Here is a 24,414-nt window from a genome sequence, read left to right on the forward strand (position 1 = left end):
CAGCAGTTAGCAAGTTTAAACAAGGCAGGAGTCAGGAAATTATTCTCAAGTTAGGGGTCGGGTCTGGTACACATCGGTTTCTGAACCTGAATTTTCTATGTGAACTTCAGCAGGACTATTACTGTTGCCAGTAGAGAAAGTGCTATGACCTAATTTCTCTATACACATGTACCGTTTACCTTACAACCTCGGAGCCTGATAAATAGGGGAAAGCTTCATCCTGTTTTCTGGGTTGGCAATGTTTGCCATGCAGGTAGGATACACGCAGGTGGAATTTTCATTCTGTGCTAAATCACAGCATTCTGCAAAACTAGGGGCCTTGCAAAAGGCCATATCTCAAAAAAGTTACTGCTTCAAATAAATGTGCCATTTTTTAAAATTACACCTACTGTATCAGAAAAAATGTTCTTTCATGTGAGTGACATTTATATGACTGCCATTTATAGGGAATAGGACATTCTCACATAGCACGGCTGAAGAATGGTTTTGAAAGCTGAGAGTGTTCTCTGAATGATAAATGTGGTAGAAGTCTAAGATACTTGTGTGGGAAGAGATGCTCCCCAACTGCGTAGTATCCCTATAAAAACGAAACTTGCAATATTATGAAGAAAGCAATTACTTGGTTATACTTATTGCATTAACAAAATTTTCAATATATTTCAAACCAGCAAGGAGCTTTGGTCATGGATTTTCACCTTGTTAGAGTGTTGGACTGTGTGAATCATCTGATTCAATAGCCTTTTATTTTACATAGGTGGAAACAGAGGCTGAGGTGGTGAGCTGCAGGTTAGAACTAGGAAAAGAATTCTCCAAATTCCCTCCCTTATTCTCCATCCAATACGCCTTCATTATACCAGTGATCTTTTTAAAAAGTTCCTACATTACCATCAGGAGAAAAAAAACTACCTTCTAGCTGCCTCTGGACAAAGAGGGAAACCAGGCTATATTTATTCTTCACAATAAATTACATTTCAAACAATCTTCTCTGGAAAAGCAATCGCTAAATTACAGAAGGAAATTTAAATCAAGATCAAGGACGGAAGTGGTTGCAGATCTCAGGACAAATTTCAGCTCTTGGTGAAGATCTGAGACTGCGGAGATTGCCAAAACCACATTCTTCCAGGCTCCCTTCTTGGTGAGCGCCACAAGATTGCTTTCCTCCAGAAGTAAGGTACAGAAGAGGAATACAAACCCTAAGTCTTCCACCTTAGGGTTTCTCTGCACTCTCGGGGAGAGATAAGCGATAAAACTCCAGGAAGCTAGATGTTTGTTGAATAGCTTAACTGATCGCGCCACACCCTTGGATGGCCTTTCCTGGAGAGGGGCGCGGGGGCGCGGCGGGGAGTTTGCCGGCACCTCCTTCCCGATGCGAGCTGGGGGGAGGGAGCGAGGTCCTGGAAGCTGGGGCTCGAGGTGGGCTGAAGCGGATAAGGGAGCGAGGCAGCGTGGCGAAAGGTACGAGGCAAGAGGCGGCGACGGGACCCACCTGCTGGGAAGTGCTTGGGAGGCGAGGCGGCCACGGTCACGCGCAGCTGCAGCTCAGCTCAGGGCTGCGGGTGGCGCCTCTCGCGGGTATAAGAGGCCAGAGGGAGCGGAGGGAGGGCCCGCTAGATTTCGCAAGATAAGCGGTGAAGAAAGCATTTCCAGGAAGAGTTCGAAACTGGGAATCCCGGGCAACTGGAAGAACCAGAACTTCCGGTGCTCTACCGCGGCGGTTGTTGCAGATGTTGCTGATGGTAGGAGCCTGCGGGAGTTTTCAAGGGTGTTCCCCAGAGTGCTTGGAATCTATGCGTTCCATGCAGATGGAAGCATAGAGAGGCTGAGGAGGATCCCTCTCCTGAAGGAGCCAGACAGCTCTGAGTAGTTGAGAAAACACTACCTGGTCTAGGCTTTGAGGCATTTCTCCCTTTTCCATTTTGTCTTAATTCAGCATAAGAAGTAACATCTTTCCCCCTCTGTCTGGCAGTCTTGGGTTCTCTTGGGACCCATAGCAGGGATGATCTTGAATCTGGAGGTTTTAATTTAGATAGATTAAATCGTTCAAGAGAAACAAGCCGAATGAAAGAGAGGGACGATGATGCCCATACCTTACTGTTGATATATATCTATATAATATTGAATAATAATATGTAATATATTGCACAATTATATATATATATATGCAGTTGGATTGCTATGTCTTTCTGTATAGGAAGAGCTCAAAAGCTTTAGCTATGAGGGGTTTAAGGTTTAATTCATCATGATAACCTATAGGGCAAAGCACCCCTGTACTCTCAAACTCTGCAGTTTGACCCTAGAGTCCTTCCAATCTGGCTCTTGCCCAGGCATCTGGTCTTAAGTTCCATGGCATACTTGCTAAGACCCAGATGTTCAGCCACATGGAGGTCTGTTCCCAGCGCTTTTCAGGCAACCGTTCCTTTGCCTGATCTGTAGCTCTCCCCAGAGTATCTTGTGGAGTTAGCTCAGACCCCACATCTTCCAAGAAGTCTTCTCTGAGCCTCTTGTTGCAATTAAACTTTCCTTTCTCCCTTCAGTGTAGTTGATATTTCCAATGCGGGCAGTTAGGATGATTTACCTCTTAAGAGAGTTATTGTGTCTGTATCTCCTCCCCTGGACTGGAAGCTTGGAGGCCAGCACCTTATCCTTTTCAGCCTGGGATTCTCTACCACACCTAGCACAGCGCTTTGCTTATAATAGGTGCTTAATATTTATTGCAGTCATTAATAAACTTACTGTCAATTATATTTTGTAAAAGGTTCATCTGATAGTATTCTTTGGACGAGGAAGAACTTAAAAGGTATTCATTGATGTTACAGCATCAATTTTCCCAGCTTCAAAACTGACAGGGTGAGAGAAAGGGGTGCAATTAGGAAAGAAGGCCTCCTGGTTTGTCCCTTAGAGGTCTCATGGTTGATCAACAAGGTTTGGGTGACTTGCCCCTGGGATATCATCTGGCTTTAAGCCTTGTGGGCAAAAACTTGATTCTTAGCACACTGAACTTGACACTTACAACCAGAATGCTGATTTGTTAGTTGTCAATGGAATATAAAGGAAATAATTACTGTGGAAATATAGTTGCTGAGAGCAATGAACATTCTAGCCATCACATTCTTTCCCTGGAGACGTATCCCGAGGAAGCCATTTTATGCAGAAGTCTGCTCTAACAACGGGAGAGTGAGTTATCAGATCCCAAGGTCACTGGCATCTAACCATCCACCACCGACACCATGGTGACATATATGCCACCAGGAGCATGTAGCTGGGTCTATGGACTAGGTTACGCTGGTTTCTGGGTGGCGTTTGGATCCATGATGAGTTGACATATGGACAATCATATTCCCAAATGCAGCCTCCAACTAATAACAGAATCATTGTTTTTTATACTTATTTTCAGGTGGGCAAAAAATTTTAAAACCCAATTTTTATGAGAAGCAGATATATTTCAGTTATGTAAGCTCTTTTCTTTGCCAAAGGCAACCAGAGTCCCAGAAAGGGAAGATGAAATTACTGGAATATGAAGGATAGAAGAAATTGTCTTTATTAGGACTAAACTTAAGAGTTGCTTGACTTCTTTATCTTGCGGTTAAAAGATTGATTTTTCCCTTGATCCTAGGAGAGACACAAAATTCATAACTCTCCTAGTCGTTCCTTAAACCCTTGCTGTCGGGGAAATTAAACTTTTAAAGATGCCAGCAACCTGAAGACCCAAGGCTTTGCTGTTGGCAGAATTCATCCTTCTTCTGAAAGCTTATCATCAGAACTCCAGATAAGCCTTCCCAGATGTTGCGCACACCAAAGCATTCCTGTTTAGAAATTTCCACATTTACTCTGCCCTGAGTCTCTTCTACTATGTCCTCCTTGCCAGCCTGTTCTCTCCATTTCTCTACATGGCAGAACTTAGGAAAATTGATGAAGTAGGCCTAGTGCCAGTATTAAATGACTGAATGAAGTATGCCTTTAACCTTAGTATCTCCTTTTCTTTGTCATTTTTCTCCTCTTAAGGGGCCGTTTTCTGTGCAGTCTCTGGTCTCAACCCCTCCTCCCTCTTCCCCAAGGCCTCTCCTTACAGTGCATGACCCATTATCAAGGGGGGCCCCCCCCGGCTCTGGAGGTGACTGACTTGATTATCTATAGTTAGAACGTATATGGGAAACCCTTATTGACCTAAGGATTTGCCCTCTAGCTATTTTTGAAAAACAAAACTGAAGGATTCCTGGAGATGTCTGGCTTATTCAAAGAAATAAATCTCTAATGGACAGGGGACAGATTTCAGGCACTCTGAGAGTTATTTTTGAATATGAGTTTAATGAGTATTTTGTCTTTTGCTTGCCTAGCATCCAGGGTCAGGACTAGGGTGAGACGAGTGGGGAGCGAGGGCACAACATTTGAGGAGGGGCTTACTCTCAAAATAGACCCTCATGAACCAGAATATGAATGTCTCCTTAAATTTAGGCCCCTTGGTGCTTCAGTGACTTCCTCTCGTCCTAGCCTTGCAGAATCCATTTCTTTTTCTGCTAATCATATCTTCATTTTCCCTTGAAACACACCCTTGCACAGTCTCAGTTCTTGGGGTCCGAGTGGAGGTGACACACTGGAGGTTTCCGGTGGGGGGTGTGTGTCAGTTTCAGGAATAGACACATGACCCAGGCCTGACCAATCAAAGCACACACAGCCTTGTGCACAGTGATTGGTTCAGTGATGACATGTGACCTAGGCTGGGCCAATAGGTATCTTTCCTGGAACAACTCAGAAGGAAGCACGCTCTTTACAGAGGGTTGTTGAGCTGATAGAAAGTAAACCTAGGCCGTTGTGAGGAGAGAGTGAGCCTGAGAAAGAAGCCAGGCAAGGCAAAGGAGGGTGAAGAGGTGAGAAGGAAGAGATTTCTGAGGTTGTTGGAGCTCTACACCTGAAGGGGGTTCTCCACCCTGGGCTTTTGAGTTCCATGTGTCAATAATTGTGTGTTTGTTCTCTGTACCGTCCTGCCTAATGAAGTGGGACTGGGTGGGATGAGAAGACCACCTGCTTAGTGTCGCTTCTCCAGTCAGACTGCCCTGCTAAGGTAGCTTCATCACATCGTGCAGTCAGAATGAGGATAACTTTTGTTGTTTGGGGGAAGAAAACCCCCAACTTTCTGAATTTTCTTGTAGCAGATTTGGGACTTTAGTGAGTAATCTCTGGGTGAAGTTTCTCAGCTACTTTTTGGTAGATGTAGAAATTTAATTTCCTGTCCCAGCCAACTTATTTTTCTACTCCTTTCCTACTCTCCTGGGAGGTGGGCTAATAGAACCACCTTCTCTCCCCTCCATACTGTGAAACTGTGAAGGGCTAAAACCAGGTTCATGACCTGAATTTATTTATTATACCAATCTCTAGGATCCCTGCCAACACAGAACAGGAAGCAAAACCAAAACAACATTCTGCCACCTACCTGTTACCCAAAAAAAGCACTGATGGGAAAATATGCCAGACACTGACAATATTGGAGAATGGGCTAGGCAATGATGTCAGAAATGACAATAAAGAATTTAAAAATAAAACATGCCCTAAAGATCCTGATTCTGTCACTAGAAATTCAAGACAAGGTAAAATTGGAAGAGTTGAGTGTATGAGGCGAGTGAATAATAATACTTTAAAAAGTCACTGACTAGAGGTAAAGGACAGTTACTTGTGGGATTTGGAAATAGGGAAGGAATCCCTGTCCTCTTTATCTGAGTCTCTGACTCTCTGAGTCACAAGTCCATGGTATGTTGGCAGGGCTATGGACTGACCATCCCCAAGAGAAACCTGGATGTGGCCCAGGCCACACCTGCTGATCTCAGAGGAGGTCTCTTGGCCATGATACTATCAAAGAACAAGATCTTCAGAGTTGCCTGAGTGGCTTATTGGTTGAGCATCCAACTTTTGATTTCGGTTCAGGTCATGATCTCAAGGTCCTGGGATTGAGCCCTGCCTTGGGCTCCATGCTCAGCTTAGAATTTGCTTGTCCCTCTACCTACCCCCACTAGCACAAGCACTCTCTCTCTTTCAATCTGTCTAAAATAAATAAATAAAATCTTTTTTTTTTTAAGAATAAGATCTTCAAAGTTTAAAGAGATGAAGAAATATTGAGGTGGAGTTAATGTTTTGGTAAATGCAATTTTTTTTTTTNTTAACCGCTGTGCCACCCAGGCGCCCCTGGTAAATGCAATTTTTGATAAATGATACATGTTTTGATGAATTAACAGAGATGTTCTTTTGGTAATTCAAAAACTGAAAATAAGCTTTTATCTCAGCCTCTTATAAAGAAGCTGATTGTCAGGCTGCTGGGAGAATCATGTTTCCACAGTGGGTGGTGGCTCCTGTTAGTACTGGAAATATTATTGGTAAAGGTGAATCCAGTACAACTAGCTAATCTGTGCCTGGTGCCAGTAAAGAAGGTTAGTTGAATTGTTGAATTGTCACATACTGAAGAAGAGAAAAAAAAAAAAAAAAGAAAGAAAGAAATGAAGAAAGAAAGAAAAGGTTGAATGTAGCCTAATCTATTGTTCTGTTCAAACAAAATTTGCAGTGAAATGAGTATAAAGCAGATCACAGGAGGAAAAGGATAAGAGTAATGAAAAAAGGATAAGAATAATGAAAATATGGGGACATTTTATTTTCTGCATACTTTTGACTGTGTATAAAGATCAATTACTTGCTAAGAGTTATTTTCCTTCCTTGAGATTACCTTAAAATAACTATAAAACTTTATCATGCTGGTAAGGAAATGCCAAATATAGATGATTTATTTTATATGTATAGATTATTTGCCAAAGAGTTGATTTCACTACTGTAGATTGTTGTAGGTTATGTAAAACTTCATTTTAGAGGATTAATTAAAATATTTGAAAAATTGATGCACAGGTGCAAAATTCGAGATTTGAAAGCAGTGCATTAGAAAGCATCTTCCCCCAGACATTGAGTTCTCCTGCCCGGAGGCAACCCTGTTGATGATTTATTGGATTCCTTTCACAGACAAGTTATGCATATAAAAACATACCTATTTAGTCTTAAAAAAATCCAAGTTGCAGCCTACTAGTCACATCCTATGCCTTGCTTTTTTTCACTTAATGCAACTTAGAGATCATTCAGAAAGAGCAGTCAAGGCAGGCCTATTTGAATTTATGTCCCTACATGCCCAGCTCCCTTTACTTATTCCTCCCTTTCTCTGTTTTGTTTCCATAGCTCTCATTACTTTCTATCGCACTGTAATTGAATGATTTACTATGTTTATTGTTTGTCTTTCCCCTGGATTGCAGGAGCCATGGGGACAAAGAATTTTTGTGCCATTTGTGGTCTGCTGTGTTTGTAACACCTAGAATGGTGACTGGCACATAGCAGGGTCTCCATAAATATTGTTGAATGAATGAGTGAATGAGTGTTTCAAAGGAAAAATGATGCATTGGTAAAAACCCAGAGAGAAATATGTAGAAATTTAAGATCTTTGAAACCATTCATGTAAAAACTGTATTGATGTGATTAAACCCGCTCTTCACCAGCAGAAGTGGAAAGCTCAAGTAACTGTCTCTGCTGATTGCCAAACATTTTTGTGCTAAAATCATTCAGAAAAGGCCAATGCCTCTGGCTACTTATCTCTTGCTATTCCCAGAGTTCTGCCTTTTTTTCTTCCCCCAGACTTCTTTTTCAGCTATAACCTTTTCATTTAATTACTTCCCTCCCAGCTCCATATCTCCTATGTCTTCAGTAGCATTTTGTGAAAATGTAATGGAGTTCCTGGGTCTTTTTTCTGAAAGCATCTTTGTAGTGAGATATCTCACTAAGTCCCAGCAGTTAGCACTTGTAAACAGGCTGTGGAAGGATGTCCAGCATTCATTATAGAAAAGGAAGGAGAGCCTACCGTCTTTGCGTTTTGGGACCTTACAGGAGGCGCTGAAAGGGTTTGGTTTCATCAGAACAGTCACCTGTGTTTTTATATAATGATCACAGGAAAAAGGGATGTTGGACAGATGCTTTCAAATGGCCTAAGTAAAAAAATATTTGGAATCATTAAAAAAAAAGGAGGCGGAGGAAAACAAAATAAATGGCTTGCTCTCCTGGTCACCTTTAGGTAGATATCTGATTTGGTGGGGCCAGTGGCTATTTAGAATATTCTTAATTTGTGCTTTCTTGCATTTTGATTACCTAATGGATTTGATACATGAGAAAGGCCACACGGGAAAGAATACTTGGAGGCAGTGGAGGGGTAAGTTATAATTTTTTATGTCATTCAAATGTAAATTACTTAAAACCCTAGATCAGGACTATTTTAACTTTGAACTTAAATCCAGGGCCATTCCTATCTTAATGGCTATTCCTTAAGAAGAAAGCAAGAGACACATTTTAATTAAGCACTAGAAATTTAAATAGAGAAATTTGTCAAATCCCGTCAAAATCTTCTTGCTAGAAATAAAAGCTTATTATTTTTTGGAGGGGTTGACATCTGTCAATCCTGGTGCCCTTTTTCCCCTTCAAAGAATCAAGCTTCATTTGACCAGAGGGAAAGAAGGAAGTCAAGTAAAGTTCACTTAAGATACCCAAAGAGATTCAGTCAAGTTCATGGACTTCAATTGCAGTGCCATTAAGACCCTGGAGAGAGCAAAATGGAGTCTCTGATGTCAAGCAGGGGCCTGTGTCAAGCAACGCAAGCAGTTAAGGTACTGCTGCTAGGAGGTTTTGGGACCAACGTCAGCTGACACCCCAGAAATGATAACAAGCAGAACCAGAGGTCTGCGGGGACCCTGAAACCCATTAAATCCCTTTACGAAGGGGAGGATTTGGGCAGCAAACTATCAGACTCCTGAGACCTGACCCATCTATGTCTGACCACTTGAAAAAGGCAACTGCTGCCGAAGGGTCTGCCCAGTGGATCTTGGAACAGAATCAGGATCCTTCCCTGCTTGAACAACAGAAGCAGTAAGTGCTGAGAGCTGACCCGGACCAGACCGAGGCCTTATCTCAGCTGTGCGCCCACAGACTGACTTCGCATTTGGTTCGTGAACTTCCTGCACCCTTCTGTTATCTTGTTGGTTGTGTTGCTTGTCTTCTGTCCTGCTCTGTGTGCCATGCAAGAAGCCGAGTTTAATCACATGGTGAGATGTCACTGAGTTTGGAATCCTGAACCTACTTTATCATTGTGATTTAACTTTGCTTTATGATTGAATATAGCTGACATTGTGGAAAGACACAACTCATGTGTGCGCCTTCATAGCGTGCTCATGACAGACCCTTGCTTGGGGACATTTTAGTGAATTCTAAGAAGTCCAATTTCAAGTCTGCTATGCCTGAAAAGGAAAAAGGAAGAGACAGGAAAACTGTAAAAAGCAGACTCAAGGGCTCCAAGTACGACTGTCTGGGATACTTTATTGTAGGAGCAAAACAATCAGGGAGTACTAAGGAAATTTCCATATATGTCATAATATGTTAATCTTTATATTAATAGTCCTATTATGACAAGAAATATTATGTTTAGTGTGCTTCAATAGTACAAGGAATGGTATAAAAACCATTTTAATGGCATTTTTATCCAAAATGATAGTCATAAAATCGGGTTTTTTTTTTAAAGATTTTATTTATTTATTTGTTGGGTGGGGGGAGAGAGAGCGAGCACAAGCAGGAGAAGCAGCAGGCAGAGGGAGAAACAAAATCCCTGCTGAGCAGGGAGCCTGATGCGGGACTCGATCCCGGGACCCTGGGATCATGAGCTGAGCCGAAGGCAGATGCTTAACTAACTGAGCCACCCAGGTGTCCCATAAAGTCAGTTTTTTATACTGACCTATCCTCCTTCTCAAGAAACTACTCATAGTCAATCATATCCACCTTTTCATAACTAATCATTGCCACACTTTAATTTCGAACCTCTCATTTTCTCATCGTGACCTCTGTCCATCCAGCCCACTCACCGTGTCTGTCCCACTTTGCTAGCTTCTAACTTCATCAAGACCTCCAATTCCTGCTCTTATTTATTTTTCTATTTGTCACTTACTCTTCCTTCCTTCATCTTTTCACTTCTTTTATCCAGCTGAGATTCCATATACTACTATGACTCTTTTCTTGCAAATGCTTTGTGATCCACTTGGCTATCTCTTTGTGCATTTCCTTTATCTGGCAAAATCTCAACCTTGGTTTCCCCCAGCTAGCTGCCTACTTTGCACCTCCACTCAAAGCAGCTAAGTGTTGCTAGAGAAAATCACACAGTTGTGCTGGCTGGAGTCATTTCAAAACCATGACCACACATGGCACATTACACTAAGTGACATCCTACTGTACCTGGCAAGCATATTCAGTGTCTAACTCTCTGAAATGACTCCTTAAATCTCCACTTCCCTTCCCCACTCAGTCACATATTATGAAGTCACCACGATCTAATTTTCCTACTACCAGTTATAAGAGCCCACCATATTCATACCCACACACTCTGCTGGGTCTTTTTGCCCCTGAGGCCATTTTCTCCAGGTATGCTCTGGATCCCACCCCACACGTAGGTGCGTAAAGACCACTCCTCCAATTATGTTCTTCCTTTTCCCAGTCTTCAGTCTACCCCTGTCCACCAGATTGTAACTGATAGCGTTCAAATAATGACTTCATGCGCTTACCTTGAGCATTTGTTCCCATTGCAGGATGTTCGTATGTTGTAGTTACTATTGTTTCTGCGTGGAAAGGTCTTTGCTCAGAGCTACAAGTGACTGCCTCATTATTCTGGTCTCAGCTCGGCTTCTCTTCTTGTTGCCTTTAATGACCCTCTTACTCAAATTAGCTCTCCCATCCATCACCGTTCAGGTAGGTACTGTATGTCACATTACATAGTTTTATTTTCCTCATGGTACATATTATCTGAAAGTATCTAACTTTTTATTGATGTGTTTATGTGTTTCTTTTCCCACTGGAACGTAAGCTTATTGAAGGCCGGGGACCATTTTTATTTCGTTGCTGTGTTACTGTATTGCTGGAGAACAGTCACTGGCATTCAGTAGGTGCTCTATAAATACTGACTGATGGATTGACTGGATTGACTACTTAAAGGTAGTAATTACAATAATTTGGAAGACATCATTCTCTAGAAATGTGGATGAAAGATATATTACTGTGTTATCTCATTCAAACAAATTTATTTCTGGAAGGATAGTGAAAAAGAGTAATGTGAACACCACTGCTAAGAAAAATGCTTAAATAGAACTTTTGATGTGCCAGACATTTTTCTGGACACTTTTCAACTATTAATTTATTTAAACCTCGCAACAACCCTCTGAAGTATGTACAGCAGATGTGGAGACTGAGGCACAGAATGTAACAGCGCACTTGGGTGTTTCCCAAACTCAGGTTTCATTGTTGCTTCAGTGGGAAAAATGTCAAGCATTGTTTCTCTTAACATAAATCCCTTCAGATCATCACATTTGCAGGTGGTCATTTCCATAAGAAGGAACAGTCATTTAGTATGAAGTATCAGGCAATCTTGTAGCTAGCATTGATTTTGGATTCACTATATCCCAGGAACTGTGCTAGGCATCGCGGGAGATACCAAAGAAGAATAAGGCTGGGTCCTTTCTGGAAAGGCAGGGTTAATCTGTTTAGTAAGTCAAAGAGCTGTAAATCTACCAAGGACTGTATAGTATCAATGAGTAAGATGAACAGATTGATAAAATATTTACACCTTTGAATGCATACCTCTAGTTTTTAGGTGACAATATTCCTTACATTCTGAGGACATGGAAAATATTCAAGAAGTTAGATATGTGGACAAAGGCCATATCACCATACCTTGGCACCTAGCTTTCAAAGTCTTAGGATATATAAAGAGTGTTGGATCCAAACAAGAATTTCCATATTTGGGCATCAAGCAGTCTCCCTTATCTGAATGCAAGTATCAATTGGTTTACCCAGCTCAGATACCATTTTTCTTAGTACCTCATTAAGAGTTTTTTTTCCCACTTTTTTAGGACTTTATGTAAACATAAAAGCCTTAGTTTAGCAGAGTTGGCAACATACCACTAGATGAACTATAAATTTTTGAAAACTCACAAAGTGGTAATTTGAGAACAAATATAGACAGCATATCTTAAACAATTCAGTCATAGCTCCAACATGGGGTGGGTGATACTCAGCCTATTTCCTTTAAGAACGAGGAACACCCTTATGCAGCAGTGACTAAGGAGACATCTGTCTTCATCCTGTTTTTCCATCCTACACTAGCCCACACCTTCCAGGACTGGCCTGGGCACAGCTCATTTCAGAGATGATTACTGGGAGTTTCTGGTTTGTGTCTATAATTTCTCAAACTTAAATCCCTAAAATATCTTAACTTTCTGTTTCAACTACACGGTCTGAACCAACTCTATTTCAGTTCTGTAGCTACATATACTCCCTGTGTTTATTGTTCAGATCTGCAGTGCTAAGAATTTATGATGTGCAGTTTTTTAAAAATACAGAAGTATCTACTGAGACTGTGTGTAAGAAAAAAAAATGCTTTATGCTTTGCATTATCTCCTGTCATCTTCTACCAAAAGCCTCAGTAGCTAGAATGTATGAAATTTTAAGATTCTTTAGTATAGTCAGTTGAATTGGTATCCCCCTAAAAGTTATATCCCAGTCCTCAGCCTTGTGAGTCCCTGAGAATGTGAATATATTTGGAAATAGGGTCTTTGCAGATGTAGTTAGTTAGGGATCTTGAGCTGAGATCGTTCTGGGCTTAGGGTGGGCTCTAAGTCCAGTAACTTATGTCCTTATAAGAGAATGGTTTGAGACACAGAGAAAAAGGCCAGGTGAAGACAGAAGCAGACTCAAGCAAAGAGGTGTTATGCAGACCCAAGTGAAGGGATGCCCAGGGTTGCTGTGAGAAAGGCCTGGACTAGATTCTTCCTCAGAGCTTTCAGAGGGAACCAGCCCCACTGAAACCTTGATTTTTACCTTCTGGCCTCCAGAACTGTGAGATAATAAATTTTTGTTGTTTTATGCCCCCCCAGTCCTGTGGTAACTTGTTATGGCAGTTCTAGGAAATTAATACACTTGGTTTTACATGGGGAAATAACAAAGTCATGGCTTGAGTAATGACATGAAGATCCTCACCTATTACTGACTCTGCTTCCTTAATGGTTATTTCCTGTCTCATATGTCACCAATCGCCCACTTTTGCTGGGGTATCTTAGTTAAGGTGGTTGCTCCCAACAGTTGCACAATCAAGACAACCTGATGCCAACAACAATCAGCCAACCAAGTAATTAAAAAGAAATCTGTACTTTTGTGGCTTTGCTTTGTAAGTATTTCATGTGTATCATTATAAACATTACAATTATCATGCATTTTTAAATATTTTTCTGAGCAATGCCTAACTTAGAATTTTGGTGAAACAAATCTTTCTTCTGGTAGAATTTTAATCAAAATATTGCAGAGAGAAATATACTTAACAACTTGATCTTGGGTAGTTAAGGTTGTTATATGCACATTGTGGGTTTTTGGGACACAGAGAGTGAATCACGTGAGGCTGGAATAACTGAAGGAACACCACTGTGCTCATCCTTCTTCAGGACACTTCCAGGAGCCAACTTCGCAGGAAAGTGAATTTCTTGGATGTTGGTTGTCAGAGTGTATCAGAGATTCTCTGCATCCATGGGCTTTAATCTTCGCTGGGCCAGCAGAAGTCACAGTCCTGGGTCTTTGCTCTCTCTCTGATTGCTCACCGATGTCCAAATAGTTCTAGAAGGTAAAAGCTTGTGTTTATTTTGGTAATAATCACAGTTGGTGAACACCAATTATATTTGTTCTACTTATAAAAAGGACAACCAAGGGTTCTTAACCTGGAGTCTGTGAATTCAGGTTCGCAGCAGAAATTCTCTATTTTTTATGAAACACAAACTGAAACTCAATTGTAATTCAATTTTGGTGTTTTGTAAACTGATTCTCTGCATTTATCAATTTTATTCTGAGGAAGAGCCCATGAGCTTCACCAGAATGCCAAAGAGGTCGATGGCACAGGAAATTTTAACAGCCCTTGCATTAGCTCTTAGAAAGACAGCTAGGGTCTGAGGCCACTAAATCATTTGCTTCTGCAGGCCTGGGTTATTTAGCCCAGTTCCCTTCAAGGGCATCGACAAATGGCAGTAAGTAACATTCCAATTTCTCCAAAATGACTAAGCCCTTGTTCTTTTTAGTTACTTTACATTTTATTTACATCTTGTGTACCAGCTTTTTTTTGCCGTCACACTGAGCATGTTTTGTTCTGCCTTCTGCTGAAGGGTACACTTGGTTATCATCATTAGTCATCTGCAGCTCTCAGTTTTGATTCTGAACGTGCGATCATCTTTGCTCTGCCTTGCTCATACCCTGACCTTCCTTTTTTGGCTGGTCACTGGAAACGGGGTGCATGCTACCCTAAGAATGTGCTGGAGGGCACAACGTCATTTCATGGGAAAACGGGGACATTAGAGGCAGGCCACGTGGAAGGGTGTCATGGAGTTTCCTTTATGGGAATGAAAATGATCTCTGTTTATAGTACTTTGCCTTTCATAACGGCAAATTATTCTGCTGATGCTGTGGCTTCCGAGTGTACAGGTGTGATGGAATTAACGTGGGTATGACACATAATTGCATTCCTCTTCTCTGATATTCAGGGCAAGTGGAACTTGTTATTTCTGGCTCTCTTTAGGGCCCCTGGTTATAGAACGCTCTCTCTTCTCTGAACTAAATTTTAAGAACCTTCAGCAACAAACACATCAGTGGCTCCAGTCACGTTTCCATATTGGAATAGCAGAATCATTTATTCATTTGATGAACGTTTGTTCCGTGGTGACTGACTACTAGGCCTGTGCTGTGGACTGTGATTTCACATGCTGGCCTCATCCTTTCTCTCAGGAGGCCTCGCTTGTGATTTTTCAGAGGATGGAAGACCTCATGCTCACTTAACTGTCTCTCTCTCCAAATCAGATTTTCCTCTTCAGGAAACCTTGCGTTCTTTGTCCCTTCCAGGATCTTATTCCTACCAATTTTACTCCCTTTTATGCATTTTCAGTCTCTGGGGTCACTGGTCCCTCCCCCACTCCCTACAGTCAGGTTGTTCAATATTCAAAACAATGACAACAATGACACCCCAAACCCACCATCCAAACATAAACAAAAGAGAAGAGAAAACATTCGTGATCAGACCTCTCTTCTCTGCTTCTCTTCCTCCCCAGATACACTTGGCAGATCTCGTTCTCCTAACGTACGCCTACCTACTTACCCCTGGGACCTTTGTCATTTGGTATTCTCTCCCATCAAGCCACTGAAAGTGCTCAGTGACTTCTTAAGGTGAATTTTGATGGCTAGTCTCACATTCTCAATTTTTTTTCTAACCTCTCTGAGGGCTGCCTCCTCCTGCGCTCTTTTTTCTCCCTTAGTGTCCCTGGCACTGTGCTATCCTGATTTCCTTTGCTTTCTCTGGGGCTTTTTAGTCATATTTTCGCCATCTGTCCATTCCCAAATGTGGCTCCTCCCCCATGCTTTGCTTGTCCTTCTTTCTCTGTCCCTATAAAGCTCTGCCTAAGTGAGCTCACATCAACTGTGAGCCCTGATGACCAACTCCCATATCTGTGGCTGCTGGATTGTCTTTCCTCCTGGACTGGTAGACGTCCCCACGAGGGCCTGGCAGACACCTTGGGTATGCATGAGCTCCGGCCCTTGAAACTAGTGCTCCTCCTGCTTGCAGATGGAGTTACTGATCTTACTCTTGGAGTCACCCAGGACCCAGACCTGGGAAACTTACCTTTGAATCCTGCTTTCCTTCATTATCCCGCACAGCCACTTGGTTGCTAAGGGTCATCCAGTCTTCTTTCTCAGCATTTTTCATACCATCTTTCCCTTTCTATTTGTACAGGCTTTTCTTTGTTAAGGTTCATTCTCAATTCCCAACTGATTTTTTATCCCACCGGCCTCCATCCCTGACTCCCAAACCCATTCACCAGGTTCATTTTCCAGAAGCACTGTTATGATTAGTATGGAAATGTTTGTTTGTTTGTTTCCCACCAACTTCATTGTTCTTGGGCACATGCACATAGCTGCAGACCCAGGCCGTGGATCTATTCCCTTTCCTACCGTGGAGAAGAATAGGAGGCTTGAGGGATTGTGACTCTAGATAGCACATATGGAAAATAACCTCTCCTCTTATCCCTCCCTTTCTCCATCCTTCCCTCCTTCCGTTCCCCCTTTTTCCCTCCCTTTGCCTCTGTTCCTCCTTCTTTCCAGCCTCCCTGATGTCTTCCCATTCTCCTTCTTTCTCTTCCTTCCTTTTCTCTCTTTTGGCTACTATATCCTAGTGAATGAGATAATCTAAATTGGCCTTCTGCAGATTCTGCAATATTACTATTTAAGACCCTGGTTTTAAGTAATGGAAACCAACTCAAGTTAGGTGAAAGGAAATGGGATACAGCACTAAGAATACGGGTAGGTCTCAAAGGACTAGAGCAGGGATGGCAAAACCACTGGGTACTCTCTTTGTGTCTGTTCCTTGATTCTGTTTGTGCTTCTACTGCATCCCCTCTGCAGACTCGTCTGACATTTCTTCTCAGATTGGAACATGGCCCCTCGTAGCTCCTAAGTTTATATACTTTATTTTCTGACAGATGGAGACACAGACTCTCCTTATCTTGGTTTTAATTCCTAAAGTCTTCCTTTAGAGAATCTGATTTTCTGGCTTGGTTCAGTGTATACCTGTATACCCTCTCCAGCTTTACGCCTAAACATTGGGCATGGAAAGTACAATTATGTACCTGTATACTTAGATTATGGAGGTACCTGGGTGGTTTAGTCGGTTGAATGTCTAACTCTTGGTTTCAGCTCGGGTCTGATCTCAGGGTTGTGAGTTCAAGCCCCATGTTGGGCTCCATGCCCAGTGTGGATCTTACCTAATAAATAAATAAGTAAATAAGGAAGGAAGGAAGGAAGGAAGGAAAAGAAAGAAAGAAAGAAAGAAAGAAAGAAAGAAAGAAAGAAAGAAAGAAAGAAAAAAAACTTAGATTGTGTATCACCTTTCTTTAATATGTCCCTGTCACTGTTCAAGAAGTTAGTCATTCCACACCATGTCCCAAGCAGCAGTTTGGACAAAGCTCTATAAGCACTGTTTTCATTGCGTGGTAGTAATATATCCTCCATTAGACTGAGTTTATCTAAGGCTAGAAATATGATTTTTTCATTTTTGTGTTCCTTTCAAGAAGCGAAAGCTAGAGTCTGTTCATGATAAATGTTTATTGAAGGAATGAATCCCTAGGATCTCCCTCCCCCCAAGTTTGTGGTATTACAAAGTAGTATTGATGTAGGGAATATGTTAGGGTTCAAAGACAATGGCTAAGAAAGAATTCTTGAGACATCTTTGGTGCAAAAAGGTGGTTTTATTAAAGCATGGGGACAGGACCTGTGGGCAGAAAGAGCTGCAGTGGGGTCACGAGGAGCCTCTTACAGACTTTCAAATTGGGAGGGGGTTAGGGATAATGTAAGCCTCCTGCATATTTTGGAAACAAGGTTTCCAGGATCCTGAAGGGACTAGCTATGGTTAGGAAAATGTCATTTATTACTGTTTAGTAAAAGCTCAGTCATAAGACTCTTCAAATCTATATTGGTGCTTGGAGGATGATTGCCAACATGTATCTTGGGGAGTGGAGGTACAGGAAGTTTCCAAAGGAATTGTTATATGTTAAATTAGACATAGGATCCTGGAGGTTGGGCTAGGATTGCCTTTTGCCCTTAGCAAAGTATTAACATTGAGGCAGCCCAGTTCCTAGAGGAACGACACTCTGCCTGTTTCAAGGATTTGTCAGTGGGTTCTAGGTAGTAAGGGGATTTAATAATTTTTCATCTGCCTTTGTTTCCCACATCAGTATTACAGTGATACCCACAAGTAGATGTAGTAACAGGTTCTCTTGCACATAACTTACTGGGTAAAAATATGGTCTCCAGAACTAGATTGCTTAGGTTGAATCCTGGATCTGGTACTTACTAGCTCCGTGATCTGGGTCCCTGTGCCTTGGCTTTATTGTCTGTAAAATGGAACATTAATAGTATCTATCCATTGAATTGTTGTATTAAATGAGATAATATTTGTAAAGTGCTTAGAGCAATGTCCGGCTTATAGTAGGTGCTCAGTAAACATTATCTATTAATACTAGAAAAGTTTTCTACTGAATTTAGTAAACTGGGGAAAGAAAAAGAATGGAATGAGGTATTTTGCCCTATTGTAATCATGATTTCACTTGTTTTTTCCTTCCATTGATTCCTCACATGTTTCTCCCTTGTTTCCTTGCTCCTTTACTCTTTTTACTTTTCCAATCCCACGTCTTTTCTTCTTCTTGAGTTGAGTGGTAGGAGATGTTAATAATAGAGTTAGGGTTGGACATTGAAAAAGTAACAGTTCTTGGAAGTCATAGATTAAGCCAACTAGACTGTGATAATAAGAGTTTGATATATATGAGTCATTTGAAAGGGTTTCCTGGATGTGGGCCTAAAAGGTTTCAGGAGGAAAAGTATCCAAAGATTAAAGGAATGTGAGTTGGCTAGTGTATGAAATGCATTTGCTATCTTTAACCCTTCTTCACTATGTGATAGTTCTTTGTTTAGGGCAAATAAAATGCCAGTTACATTTTGAGTGAGTGACACTTTCTTGTTTGTAGATTTAGGACTTCAGGCCTCTAAGGTTGAGATCTTATTTATAGAGAGGTTTGTATTGCAAGGTGTGCCTGTATAAATCTTCATCTTTTGATCATTATATTAATTTCAGAATCTCTTTTGGACAATTAAAAAAAAGTCTTGCTGTTGATATAATTTGGTCTTTGGCAGTTGTATGAAACATGATCTTGCCAGGGCTGTTTGTATTGTTTGTTCTTGAAATTCTAGATACATTTGACTACCCCTCTTCAACTCTTTGGTTGTGTACTACAGAATAGATCGTGAACTACAGAATAGAATACAGAACAATAGATTTTTTGACCAGAAAATTGGACTTGTTGTTTGTGTTTAGAACTTCCTTTTAGTTCTAGATTAGGGCAGTGCCACAAAATATGCTTTACTTAATGCCTTTAGCTTAAGCAGATCTGTTTATTGAAAAACAGGCATTTGCATAGTGAGCCTTAAAATTGAAGCATGTTTCTTTATCCCTTCAATAATAATGTATTTCCTATATAATCAATTATTTTGGAAAACCAGGGTTGGTGGGGGGCATGGCATGAGAGTGCTACAAAGTTGTTAGGTTTCAATGAGGTAGATTTCAAGATTAGAATTAGGACTGAGATGTTAAGTGCATTATTCAAGTGCTGTGATAAAAGGCTAAACTTAAAAGATTTTGAAAATGAATCTGACATGAAATAAGATTGTTCATAGTAAGTAGAATGGTTTGGATAATAAGGTGAGCATGAGAGAGAAACATATATACCACAGTAATTGGAAGCTACAACAAAGGTATCCACAAAATGACTAGAAGCAGATTCTGATACATTAACTGGGAAAGTGAAGCTTGAGTGGCTTCTAGAAGAGGCCATCAAAATGCAACAGTAAGAAAGTATACTTATTCACAGTGTTCTTTTGTTAAAGATGCTGGACGGATGCCTCACAAGGTCAATGAGAAACACATGTTCAATGAACTGCTCCCCTGGTTTTCTTCAAGGCCTTATTTAATAGAGGCATCCAAATAAAATGTCCTTGTTTTCTTGATTTCTCAAGGTGTAGCCAAGCAGAAACTTTAAACAAGTCCTCCATTTTCATATTTTTTGGAATAGCATATTTATGCAATTCTTGGAATATATTTTTATTACTTTTGACTGCTCAATTTGAGTGAGTCAGTAGGTTTCTGACACAAAGATTAAGTTAATATGTCAATTCTGGCATCAGCAAAAATATCAGTCTATTTATGGATACATGTTTATTATGAAGAACTTTTTCAGTGATGGAGTGGTTGGATGTGTGGAAACTTTTGAGTGAGTAAGATCAAGAGGGGTATTTCCATTTCCTCTGGTTATTCCCCACAATCACAAACATTAGCAAGTGGTGACGGATGACATTTAGATTTAAAGATTTAAATAGCTAACTAAATATTTCTTGACTAACAAACTATAAAATATAACACTTGCTTGTGTTTTTTTCTTTTCTTTTTTTTTTTTTTTTAGTAATGAGGGAGTGAGGTAGGAGGAGGGTCTAAATATATAACCTGAATTCAAAAAACTTCTATGTAATCCTTTTTTTATGTAATACTTTTTTAAATTATTTTTTTATTTGTGGTAAAATACACAAAACATAAAGTTTACCTACTTAATCATTTTGAAGTGTACAGGTTAGTGGCATAAGTATGCTCCCATGGTTGCGCTATCATAATCACCTCCATTTATCTTTAGAACTCTTATTTGATACTGTTTCATGTGCTGAAATTATCACATCTCCAGTTCAACCTACCAAGTGTAGAAATCAAGGAGTAGAACCACTTTATAAGAAATGTGAATCACGACTAAAGGTAGAATTAAGTGATATGCAGTTGGCACAAGTAGAAAAAGAGGAAAAACCAAGTGGACTGTGTTTATGTGATTTCATGGTAGGAGATAAGCACCATTTATCTAAAAATATACTCAACCTGACCTTGTCCCCACAGAATTTCCATTCCTAAAATCTTGTCATGTGTCTAATTGTCAAGGATTAGATTAGATGCTGTACTGTGCGCTACTTTGGTCACATATTGGATGATAGGGCAGAGGTCATAATTTCTATTCTAGGGCTGGAATGAGGCTCTTCACAGCTCTCCAGAGGTTTAATGACCCCTTCATGCTACAACCTCATGTCTCCCACATACACGATAGGCAGAAGAACTTTAGGTCATAGAGTTGTCTTTATTTTCCCAGGCAGAAGCATTCCCCACATCCTGCATGTTCAGGAAAGTGCTGAGAAGGGAGAGTAGCTGATGACAGGGCCAGAGATCCAGGTAGTCTGGCCTAGTTGGGAATCTTTGAGAAAGTCTGTAAGAGTCTCTGTTTCCTTTTGGACTAAGGAGAGATTAACCCTGGTACTATAGGGCAGGACTGGGCTGAAGAGTAGGCAGAAATGGAAAAAGAACACATTTTTTTCCATGTAATTATCTCATTGAAAGGATTGGTTATATAGAACTTTTTCAGACATGAGATCATGACCCATTAATGATGGAAAATCAGTGATAGATTACTATCAGCATTTTAATAAACTGAAATAAAAGAGAGTAGAGAATATCACGAGTGCTGCTTCATGAAACATTTCTTAGGTGTGTATGTGCAAATACCTTTGTTTATATATGTATGTGTGGGTGTGGACATGGGTATCGTAAATGGGTGTCTGTGTGCAACGGACAGTTCATTGCTTACCAAGAACTTATTGAGGGGCACCTGGGTGGCTCAGTCGGTTAAGCATCTGCCTTCTACTCAGGTCATAATCTCAGGGTCCTGAGATCAAGCCCTGTGATGGGCTCCCTACTCAGTCTGCTTCTCCCTCTCCCTCCTCCCCTCCCCCCAGCTCTTGCTTGCTCTTTCTCTCTCTCAAATAAATATATAAAAAAATTTTTAAAAGACTTAAAAAAAAAGAAGTCATTGAGAAAAGTTTGAATCTACTGAAGTCACAGCTGCTTGCTTCTGATTTTTAGAGTCTAATTTCCTCAAGGTATTAACTAACATCTAGGTGCAATTAAATCAAATCCGTAAACAGTTTCCAGCTTCCTTCTGTTTTCAGTTAATTCTCGTTAACTTGAGCTAATAGATCACTAGTCAGTATGTAGAAATGGTAATTCACTACTAAGTTAGCTAACATTTCTTGTATTGTCCCATAATGTTCTAAGAATATTATATATATTGATTCTTACAACAATTCTTCGGGATGGGCAATATTCTTATCCTCATTTTACAGATGAAAAAGTGGAGGCACCAAGAGCTTTAATGAATTATTCAAGCTGATAGCTGACATGTGGCCCAGCCAGGATTCCAACCCAAGTATCTGACTGCAGAGTCTATGATCTTGACCATTACACAGTACTTACTACCTCTCACTATCTTACGCAGAAGTATTGTTAGCAAAAAATGTAATATTTTTAATATCACATTGTGCATTTGAGTCTTTGGTAACACCTCATTCAAAGGTGTTGAACTGAAATAATGTTATCACTACTCTTCTCTGATAATTCCATTCCAGGAAATATTTGCCAGTGACTTGATCCTTGCTCATTGATGTGGTGCAGAGATGCAGTGTGATGCTGTCTAAGACTACGCTAGCTTATAGTTCATTCCTCTCTATGTGAAGAGGAAGGGTATCTTCAAACACTGTGTAGTGTTCATTGAACAAGTTGACTTTTAGTTCAAATTCTCAGACATTTCCAGTTGGTAGGTGGCGGCCTAATGGGGCCCAGAAAACAACTCTGCCAATGTTTTCCACAGAAATCAGATAAGGGCTATTACTTGCCACTTGTCAGGCATTGTATTGTCTCAGGAATTCAAACAAAAACAACAGCAGCAGCAGCGGCAGCAACAGAAACCTCACACACAGCAGAGTTGGGATTAGAAACAAACTGATTTAAACTCTTCACTTTAGATGCTTCCAATCACTTTGAATTGTCAATATGTGCTGTATGTAGTGTTCACAGACAGGGTCTCATATTCTCCTTAGAGCTCTCTCGTTCCTGCTGGGTGTGAGAGAAGGGCCACGACTGCCACTATCTGGATCAGTGTGCCTGAGGCAGCCAAGCCATTATAGCTGCTCTGGTATTAGCAACCCTGCAGGGGATCTCCAATGACCTATGGGAGCTCCGCTCTAAGTGTCCCAGTTTCCACCATCTGACTTTGCGTAGGAAGCATTAATTCTGAAGCATGGATTAATTCAGAAAGTCCTTGCTGGATTAAATGCCAGCCACCCAGTATGGCAGCTGGTGGTGGTAAATTGTAAAACCACAAATCCTCCTCCCCACCTCATGTGGCATAGCAGATGTCCCATCAAAAAGTGGAATCCATTTCTCCAACTTGAACCTAGTGGCCATGTGAACTTGCTTTGGCTGTTGGGAAATTAGCAAATATGACCCAATCAGAAGCTTGAAAAGAGCTTGCTTGCTGGGGCTTGTATTCTTGCCACCTTTGGAACTTGAGGCTACCACCCAAAGGAGCCCAGACTAGCTTCTTGGAGATGAGAGGTGACTTAGAAATGAGCTTATCCAGCGAGAGCTCCCTAGGCCAAACTTTAGAAGTATGTGTCTGAACACTGAAGGCAACTAGCCCTAGAAGAGCAGCCAGTGAATGTAGAAATCTGCTGAGCTCGCCCAGACAACGGGAACCATCTGTATGATTCACAAAGTGTGAGAAACTACACATATTCCCTTTTAAAGTGAGTAAGCATTAGAATGGTTTGTTATGTGGCGCAAACTAACCAATGCACTTGCTCAACAACTTACCTTCTATTGCCTTCCCCTCCCCATATCTATCTCCTCCAGTGCTCCTGGAGTTTCCTGAGCCTCCCAAGTAAATGTTCACTCAAATCCTTACCTCAGGATCTACTTCCTGGGGAACCCAAACTACAACTTTCTGAATTTAATTTTTACATAAAGTGAAGTCTTTTTTCTGAGGGATTGTGAGCCATGAAGTGACACTGGACAAGAAATAGTGTGAAACCCAGACTGTGCCCATTTGGACAATCCCACAGTGCTCTTGGCCTTGACAAGCTCACAGTTTAGAATATTCTCTGCTCTGCTGACATAGCTTCCTGATTCCCTCAGATCAGAATGTCATACATACTCTTTGTTCTCCCCCAGCATGACAGTAAGAATCCCTTCCTAAACTGTTAGAGAAAAATTTGTCCTCCTAGGCTGGAATGAAAGTGCAGAGTTGATCCAATTCCTCTTTGCCGTGAGGGAGGAAAAGATGACTATTTCTATGAAACTTGACTCCTACACCTTTCTTCTTTGATCAGTTTACTGTCAATGTGATTTGAATGAAAAAGAGAACTCAAAAGCTTAGCATTGGCTTTATGAATCAAAGAAACTCAATTTCCTCTGGATTTTCCCTACGTAGCAAAAATAGAAAACTTAGGCTCTATTGTAACTGGATAACCAGATAGCAGAAAATTTGCCAGGTAAAACTGCAAAGAAATACGAGTTGTTTTTGATTATCATGGTGATAGGATGAGAATGAGTTTTGTGTGTGTGTGTGTGAGTGTGTGTGCGTGCTTGTCTGTGCGTGCATGTGTGTACTGGGGTGCATGTAAGCTCAGGTGGAATAGGGAGAAATTAAAGAGAGGAAGTTACATTTGAAGAATAAATATATTCATAAACTTGCAAGTACAATGATTTTATAAATGCTTTAACACAAATTCTAAATGGGATTATGTGGATCCAAATTTCCCAAACGTTTCTTTTCACCAACTCTTTATGTGGTGACTGTATGAATCTAATAACATAAC

General features: G+C 40.8%; 1 protein-coding gene and 1 long non-coding RNA gene across 11 annotated transcripts in view; one reads left to right on the top strand and one right to left on the bottom strand.

The window, feature by feature from the left end:
- The window catches only part of STEAP4 (STEAP4 metalloreductase), a 36,636-nt gene extending 35,003 nt beyond the window's left edge, over nt 1–1,633 (bottom strand). For 7 of the 9 annotated variants that reach the window (XR_004627463.1, XR_004627466.1, XR_004627460.1 and 4 more), the window contains exon 1: nt 1,487–1,633. The gene's annotated coding sequence lies outside the window, so the exon portion shown is untranslated. The remainder of the gene's footprint in view (nt 1–1,486) is intronic. The other 2 variants (XM_034667504.1, XM_011236958.3) reach the window with 2 other exon arrangements.
- LOC117803501 overlaps nt 1,630–24,414 on the top strand; it is a 28,836-nt gene continuing 6,051 nt past the window's right edge. The window contains exons 1-3 of one of the 2 annotated variants that reach the window (XR_004627469.1): nt 1,630–1,736; nt 8,592–9,007; nt 10,635–10,794. This is a non-coding gene — a long non-coding RNA (uncharacterized LOC117803501). Of the gene's footprint in view, nt 1,737–6,154; nt 8,222–8,591; nt 9,008–10,634; nt 10,795–24,414 lie in introns of those variants that run through there. The other variant, XR_004627471.1, reaches the window with a different exon arrangement.

Source organism: Ailuropoda melanoleuca, chromosome 1 (assembly GCF_002007445.2).
Source record: "Ailuropoda melanoleuca isolate Jingjing chromosome 1, ASM200744v2, whole genome shotgun sequence".
Lineage (NCBI taxonomy): Eukaryota > Metazoa > Chordata > Mammalia > Carnivora > Ursidae > Ailuropoda > Ailuropoda melanoleuca.